Source organism: Pinus tabuliformis, chromosome 5_2, assembly GCF_031772625.1.
Source record: "Pinus tabuliformis cultivar Carrire ecotype Pingquan chromosome 5_2, CPIR1, whole genome shotgun sequence".
NCBI classification, from domain to species: domain Eukaryota; kingdom Viridiplantae; phylum Streptophyta; class Pinopsida; order Pinales; family Pinaceae; genus Pinus; species Pinus tabuliformis.
This window is the reverse complement of record NC_142306.1, coordinates 430,517,617-430,526,612: the sequence shown is the minus strand read 5'-3', so window position 1 is coordinate 430,526,612 and position 8,996 is coordinate 430,517,617. Positions and strand designations below refer to the sequence as shown.

Genomic DNA, 8,996 nt, shown 5'->3' with positions numbered 1-8,996 from the left:
AGTGGAGTGAGGGTGGAGAGATAAAAGAGGATAAAGAGGGGGAGACGTGAGAAGAGTGGTGTAAATGGATAAAGAGGGAGTTAATGAGAGAGAGGAAATGAATAAAAGGGAGATAGAGTCACGGGGTAGAGAAAGAGAGGTAGGAAGAGGGAGAGTTAGAGAGGGAAAGGTGGGGGATAGGGGGCATTGGGGAAGGGAGTTAGAGGGAGAGTACAGAAGAGAGAAGAACAAGGAAAGAGAGAGAGAAAGAATTGTGGGAGATAAAGTGGGGGGAGAGAGAAAGAGATGGGAAGATGTGCACAATGGCTAATATATATGTTTTAATAATTTCAGGATATATTTTTTTATCAATGATCATATTACGAAAGTATCAATATTATATGTTGATAAAGTTAATATCATTCTTTTAATATTTTAATGTCTTTTTTTTCAATATAATTTACAATAATAATACACTGCATTTTATATTGTTAATTACATGACTTTATTGATTGATGTGCTTTAGCTAGATTAATGTTTGGTACTCTTAGGGATTATACCATCATCTAAAATTTCATCATGAATATATATGAAACATATCAAGAGTTATATAAGGTTGTTGGATAGTTTTAATGGGTGATTGAATCAGTGAGTTGATTTGACGTTGTATATATATGATTTGTACTATTAAGGTGGTCGTCCCTGTGACCCAATAGCATCACGTACCATTGGAGAAAAGCAGAGTGACTTGTAATTAATAAACGAATGAGTAATTGTTGGAAATGGAGATATAGGTGGATGTCTTGACTGCGTCAACAAGGCCATCTTCGTAGTTAGACATAGAGCAATGGTCCACCCATATGTGCCTCGCTATCGAGACAGAAATCCCATCGCCATGATTTATTTTTCTATTCAGAGCATAGTTACCAAGTTCGGCCGTATTGGCCAAAAAAGTTCGAAAATTCGCTGACACAATTCGATTCGCCATTTAATACGTTAATTTCGATACGGTACGGTATTTGTGGTTCCAATCAATAAAGTTAACTTATCCACTGCACGTTGCGATTCCGAACAGCGGAGCAGAGGGTATAATGCTCCAATATTTCCTCGGGTTAATAAGCAAGCAGCGATTGCACTGGTTTTCAGTACCAGTTGCAATTTTGAACAGCTTAGCAGAGCATACCCTCTGTGCCGGTGGAGCAAAATCCTCTGTTCTTCCGGAGCAATATAAGCAGCCATCGTAAAAACATCCAAGCAACCATCATAATATATATAGAAACATCCAACTAACCATCTTAATATCTATAGAAACATCTGTCCTATGGGACCATCTATACATATATAGAAACATCTACTTTACCCCTAGCATTCACAAATTTTACTAATAATTTATATATTAAAAATATTATGGAAATTTTATATCTAAAATTTTCAATTATAAAATAGTAAATTCTTTATTAAAAAAGTGGGTTTTTATTAAAAAATTATAAAAATAAATATATTTTGTAAAAATTTTAAAATATAGTTTTAAATGACAGTCATTATCTAAATTGGTTTTAGTAATAGTTGATTTGAAATTCAATTAAAGTATTTATATTTTTTGTGATTCATCTTAAAGATTAATTTACCAATGATTATTGAATAAATTTGAATTATAATGGGAATTAGTACTCGTTTTAGTTTGGGGAGATCATTTAAATATTCAATATTTCATTTTTTATATTCAATATCAATTTTGAGTTTTTGTTATTTATATTAATATATTTTATTTAGATGTTTTCTTAGTTTGGAATGCAAATAATAGATTATCTTAAATAGATAAAAATATAAATAAATAGAAAAGAAAAGATTGATATTGGAAATAAGGAAATAATGGTATTATTATAGGAAAGATTCATTTTTATTTTATAAATTTTTGAAAAAAATAATAATAATATGTTAATCTATATAAGATGTATATTTTCGAATTTTTTCCGTATTGAATTTTATGCAGTCGAATTTTTCCGTATCGAATCGAATTAGTATTCGTATTCGAATTCGAATTTGGTATTTTCCATATCGAATCGAATTCGTATTCGTATTTGAATTCGAATTTGGTAACTATGATTCAGAGGAAAGGTATTTACCATAGCGTTTCGTAGACGCTTACACTCATGAATGCAAATGTGAACGTTGGCGCCTCGTCCATCGACTGTTTTGAAGCTGTTAATAACCAGCTCTTCCTTGAGCTGGATGAACATGTCATTGTGGCTCCACAGCGGCTCCGTCTGAATCACGGCATGACGCAGCGTTCCATGGGATGGATTCACGGCATCATCACCGGCATCCATAACGACATTAAACTTGCCGTTCTTGCCTCCGATGGCATCCTTGCCAAATCCAATGCCGCAATCTGCAAGCCGTTTTCTGTTGCGCTCCCAATTGGGGTCGCACCACCAACAATCATGGATAGGATTACCCGTTGCACATGACAACACGCTCAGCTCCTCTGCTTCTGCTTCTGTTTGCATACACAGATGAAGCATTCTCGTGTCAATTCAGCCTCAAACATTACATAATTAAAAAAAACCAACAGAGAGATTAACAAAACGGAACGTAATGTCGCAGTGAGCGATTTACTTACTGTTGAACTATTTTCGTTCCGTTCCTCTGATCTTTCTCCTCAGGAAACGTGGATATAGTTATATTGCCCGGTGCCTCGACTATCTTCCATCCCATAAACTTCTCTCCATGTTTTGATTCAAATGGCTTTGGCGCCCCGCCATGAACGCAACGGAGTATTCCAATCAACAGCATGCAGCTCAAAATACTAATTTGATTCCTCATTTTGGCAGCCACGACTCACGTTTGTCTTCTCAAAGAAACAACAACACTAAGAACACTGGTGCTGGTTGCTTCTGTTCTGTGCCACTCTTGCAAATGCCGGGGCCTTCTATCATTTTGTCGTTACAATCATTTCATCACACTTAGTATTATTAGGTAGGGAGATGGCAAACGTCAGCTGCGAATCTTTTAAACACAGCACAGACTTCGAAGTCGAACAGTGATGTTTGACAACTAAAAACCACTGTCCACGACATATTTTTATGTTCGCGTCAGAAATATATTTTTATGAGATTTTGGAAACATTCAAGTAGCGGCTTTCTGAAGTCTTATTTAACGCGGTCAAGGAAGGATCTCCCACAAGCTAATATGTTATAGATAAAACCAACATAGGTTGAAATTTTGATATGAGAAACTGAACTTCAAAGAAAATGGTGAATCCTTACCAACCGAGACTGCAGTACCGCTCTTTCGGTGATACAAATGGCAATAGCTAATCAGCCATACATTGGGTATTAAATGCTCTTATGTAGGCTGTCATGGGGACGCATCATGCAACTCCCGCGGGCACCTTTATCACCTTTCCGGCAGCCATGCGGGACCCACCAAGCATGGTTCGCCATTTTATATAGATGCCCATACAATTAGAAGCATACATACATCGTGGAGTGAATGCTACCTTCGCACCATGGCACCTGGAATTTCAAATTTGCGTGCGGAATTTCTGCAACAAGTTTTTGAATAGGGATGCAATGGATTTTTATTTCATTTTCCTTCTGTCGCACAGAAGGCGCCAAGAACCAGAAGCTCGTTCTCTTGGCAGATGACAAGCTCCTCTCCAATGTGTGGGCAATTATCACGGTGGAGAGTTACAACTATCATATCCGGGGCAAGCTCGTGGGTTTGTGCTATCAAATGTGATGATAAAATCACCACAAATCCCACCGGGATGTAAAACGACATGCTTTTGAAAGCATTGGAGAGGGCCATGTCTGGAAACAAAGCTACCATAAACCCCTGAAATTCCTCTAAATTTAACGATGTTAATTTCCCTTTGCTGAGCAGCTTTAGCTTCCTTTCCGTGTGGTCCATTTGGAGCCGGGTCAGGGACTGAGGTAGCCATTTATGCTGAATTTTGGAGGCGAAAGCATCGTTGGAAGAGGAGAGAAGGGTGTAGACACTAGTGGAGGCATGTAAAAGTTGATACAGATAAGGGCATCGGAAGGTGTGTTGAGTTAAACTCATGCATTCTTGCCATGGCTGACTAAAATGAAAGGCAACTTTCAAAACTCGTTTTCCACTCTCTTGGAGGGGGGTGATCCCATTCTCTATATGATATTGAACCCAGATAAACAAAGCTTTTGGCTTTGCTCAGTAGCGTGCGCAAACTTTGTTGATTATATCTATTTAGTAGCTGTGAAATTTAAGTTAAACAAAGCATTCGTCTCTGCTCAGTAGCGTGCACAAACTTTGTTAATTACATTTATTTAGTCGCTGTGAAATTTAAGTTGTTATTTCAAGTGTCCTGGAAAATTCTAAGGGTTTTTTTCGAAAACTTTATATATTTGTCTTGTGTTTGGTAATTTTAATAGTTACTTTGTGGTGAGCTTATGTGAAATTTTCTTGGCATATTTAAATGATAGGATACTTCGAAATATTCAAATAATAGTGTTTTGACAAAATTTCACATATGTAGAAGGTGAACTGATAGATGAGACATTAAAATTTCAAGTAAAGTGTTTCAGTATGAACCATATTTCTCTTTCATCGACTGGCCAGTAAAGTGTTTCAATGTCAACCATATCTCTCAAAGTTCCCTCACTCATTGGTTGTCAGTTGTTTTCTGAGATTTAAACATAAAATACTCTTCATTTCTTTTGGAAAGAAATTCCATCCAACCTTCCCAAATCCCTTGTTTCGGATCTCTAGGATATTTTTTCTAAAGATGGTTATGAACGAGGACCCTATTCGTATTGCCTTTGCTTTATACTTGAGTTTGACATCATCCATATTTCAGGGGAAAATAAGTTGCATGGAACAAGGCCGTCCAGGACCCTCATCGCTTCTGCGCTAGGTCTCACTTTAAAATAATAAAATATAACCTTTGGAAAAGAGACTCTAGTTGGGTGCTAGCCGAGGTTGTAAATTTCCCTTTCTTTTCAATCTTTGGAGTAACTAACAAAGAGGGCGGAATGGGTTTTCCATTCCTTTCAGAATAGGGAGAAAAACTTCTTTTGTCTTAAAAAAAATAACACGTCAAAGCATTTTCCTTTTTGAAACCACACTGTAATGGAAAAAAAAGGGATGACTCTCATCGCTTTTGCTGTATATTTAACGTTAAAATAATAATAAATAACTTTTTGAAAAGACACAGTTTGGCGTTTACGGAGGTCGTAAGTTTCCAATTTTTTTGAACTTTGTATTGAAATGCAAAATCACTTTTCCATTTCAATACAAATAGATGAAATTCAATACAAATAGGTGAAAGCTCCGTGTAAATAAAAGGTAACAGGTAAAGCAGTTTCTTTTTTAAACCACATGGTAATGCGTATATCTACATAAAAAGGGATTCATATATTAATATTTTTTCAAATAATAAAAATTATGTGAATTTTTTTCAAAATATGAAATACTCAAAAACATTAATAATGATTAATTAATTTTTTTGGGATATATATATTATTTGAATAGTTATAAATAGATTATTGTAATTTATTATCTCTTTAATTTATGATATATATGTATTAATGAAATTAATTTATTTTAATTTTAATATTATTATACTTTTTTAATTCATAAATTTTTATTGAATATTATGTATATATACAATTTTTGAAGGACGTCTCTATTGAGTATCGAGCTCCAAAAAAATTCCATGACTCAAAATCTCACCATGAGTGAGAAAATCATTGATAGTAAAAGTCACCAAATAATATAATGTTTATCCTAAATAAATAAATCCTAGAGTTCCATATACGCCTTAATTGAATTTTGATATACAATAGGGTTTTTTATGACAACTCAAGGAGATCCTCAAGTAGGTGGTGTAGGTGTTGTTAATCTACTGGGAAAAGAACAAACATTAAAGAAAATTTTACAGCTCTATGGACTCTTCTTTCCTTTCCAATTACAAATGGAGTTAACAAGTTTCAGGTCATGGGAGACTCCAAAACCGTGATTCATAAGAAAATGAAAAATAATCACTATGGAGAATGTTTGTATTATCCCTATCTTACCAGAAATTCAAGAAATGTGGTTTTCATTCAAACACGTCCTTTCTCTCTACCTCTTTTAGTTTCTACCATGGCCAAGAAATAGAAGTAATGAAATGTTGTAAAGAGGTCATTTTTGGAAACAAGGAAATTATTAGAATTTTTGTTTTAGTTATTTGTCTAATTATGAAAAATGCCTTGATCTTAGCTTTTTCTTTTAAGCAAGCCTATAAATAAAAATTGAGGTAAGGCTATGTATTTAAAGGAGGTAAAGGAAAACATTTGCCATAGGTATAAGGAGGGTTCATATTCTCTCATGAGATATTCATTGTGCAAAATTTGTATTCTCTTATGTGTGTTTTTGGGAAGAGTTTAATGGGAAATTTGGTTGTATGCATGCATAGTCTAAACATTAGAATGATATAGGATTTGGGGAATGAGGTAAATTGTCCTTGCATCATTTTGGTTTTCTTTATGAGTATGCTAGCAATTTTGTCTTACCAATAAGCATATTCTTAAGTGAGCTTCTAGCCTTGAATTTTGGATACCCTTCAATGGATTTCAACGTCTTTATCTTTAGTCATCTATCTGTTTGGATTCACAACTCTTTGGATTCTGGAAATCATATTAATTTTTGGTATTCATTGTACTCCTCGATGCATAATGGACCATAATTGTGACTATTTTGTGCCTCTAAGGGTAAGATTTGGAACACACCTATGATAGATTGAGGTAAGCACATACTAAACCTTTGTGCTTGGGAGATGCAATCCTAAACTTCTATTTCATGTTTGGAAATGAAAAATATGGAACTCCATGTCTCCATTATTAACCCATTGAACATCCTAGTTAAATTTATTATAGATATTCCTCCTAGATACACGTCATTTCCACCTCACCCAAATTCCATGAGTGATAGTGTAGAGGTCATGGGTTTGAACTCCTAGGTTGAATCTAATGTTAGTTCTAGGCTTTCTATGTCCTTGATCTCCTAGCTTTCATAGCAAAATAGGTTGAAATTTACCCTATTTTGAAGCATAACCTAAGATGGTAATCTTCTCATGATTTGTAGGTTGGCTACAACTGTTATCTTTAGCTACAAGTTCGAAAGTTTCTAGTTGAAATCCTTTACTAAAGTCTATAGCAATATATTTGCTAGAAAAAATAGTGTTATGATTTCTCTCTATTTCTTTACCCTTAAAGTGGAATTATCTTGATGATATTCATATTCCCTATAACAAATCAAAGCCCTAGAAGTGCAATGAAATGTTAAGAAATCTTATAAAACTAGGGGTGATAGAGAGAGCATTCACTCCAATATTAAATGTTGGAATCTATGATGTCATGTAGAGTCCTGCTAAGGGTGAAGAAATAGAGAGAAATCATAACACTATTTTTTCTAGCAAATATATTGCTATAGACTTTAGCAAATATATTTCTATGGAATTTACAATCGCAAGCAAAAGTATCTTCCCTAGACCTAGTGGATTTGTCCAAAACAACATAAAGCAAATAATATAGAGTTTCCCTTAGAGAAATTGAAGAATGGAAAGAGGCTTTCTTGGAAACTGTTGCAAGATTTACTTTCATCCTCGCTTGTAAGCTCGAATCGTAGCTCCAAATGCTATAATTAGAACCTGTACATAAAACAAAACAAAAAAGCCAAAGATCCACAACATCTACATAGCATAATTCAATTACTCTATTTAATGATGCAACGAGGCATTGAAATACTTGAATGTAAATGTAATATAACAAGAAAATAGGATACTCTTTCTATTAATAGAAATATGAGAGAACTTACAACCAAGAATAGTAGCTGATATTGTAAGGATAACAGGGTTGTACACTGCATAGACACAAAGGTATTCCAAATTTTTTGTAGAGGGAGACTATCAATTCATCATCAACATGGTATATAAGATACCGAATGGTACCCCAATGGATAAAGTACCTAAGAGTTGGCATTTAGAAACACTCATATGCAAATATTCCTCCCTTATTGCCAACATATCAATCATTGTCCCATCACGTGTTCGGTGAATAGTAAATAAAGTCGTTGATATTTTAGCTAATCATGGAAGTTTAGACTACTCACCTACACTATCCTCCACCTGGAAACACCTATAGAACTCCCCTCTTAAGGATACATGTGGGCGACTCTTATTATACTCAGTCTCATGCACATTTTATTGTCTAGCTTTGAATGTTTACTAGTCCTCTAGACAACTTTCAAGCTCTTTACTCGTGAAAAGCTAAAACCAACTCCATTGTAGATTACTATACCCTTCCTCATGGAAAAATTTAGATTTGGCACATTTTTTGTTGGTTGTAAGAGTCTCCTATTTTATGCATAGGCCTTAACTCTTGTCATTTATATTTGGGGTCTCTTGTTAGTCCAACTCCTCGAGCCTTAGCTTGACACTGCTCTACTACCCTTGGCCAACATTCACAGATCTAAAATCGAATAACCTCCCCACAAGAAGTGGAGATATGGCAACAATTTCCATTTGACTGCCTGGAGTATAGGTTATACCTAGTAGTTACTTTCCCCTTGCAAGTTCAAAGTATGTGATGCATCCTTCAATCTTGGCTCCTTATGCTTGCTAAAGGATTGCTCATTCTGGTGCTAGATGCCTTCTATTGATGTATTCTTGACAGGTTTTGACTTGAGAAATATCCTTTTTGTGGTATTTTTTTCATATCAAAATTCTTGTATGGTATTTCATCGCTCATCATTCTCATTTGGTGCACTTTTCATGATATTCGACTTGTTTCAGGTCCTATGTGGCCTTCCTCTAGTTAACTCACCCACGTTGTTCCCCTTCCCTTGTTATTTTTTATGGGCTTAGGGCCCTCCTCATGCCCTCCTGTTTTTGTTCTTCCCCCTTGTTCATTGACTAGCGTCTTTATCCCTCCCCACTCCTGGCCTCCTTCGATTTCCAACCACCTGGCCATTTTTCCTCCTCGCGTGGTCTTTCT

At 35.2% G+C, this 8,996-nt stretch overlaps 1 pseudogene; it reads right to left on the bottom strand.

Annotated features, from left to right (window-relative positions):
- Positions 1–1,997: 1,997 nt before the first annotated feature.
- LOC149159456 (putative pectate lyase 5 pseudogene) lies at positions 1,998–2,805 on the bottom strand (annotated as a pseudogene).
- Positions 2,806–8,996: the final 6,191 nt, after the last annotated feature.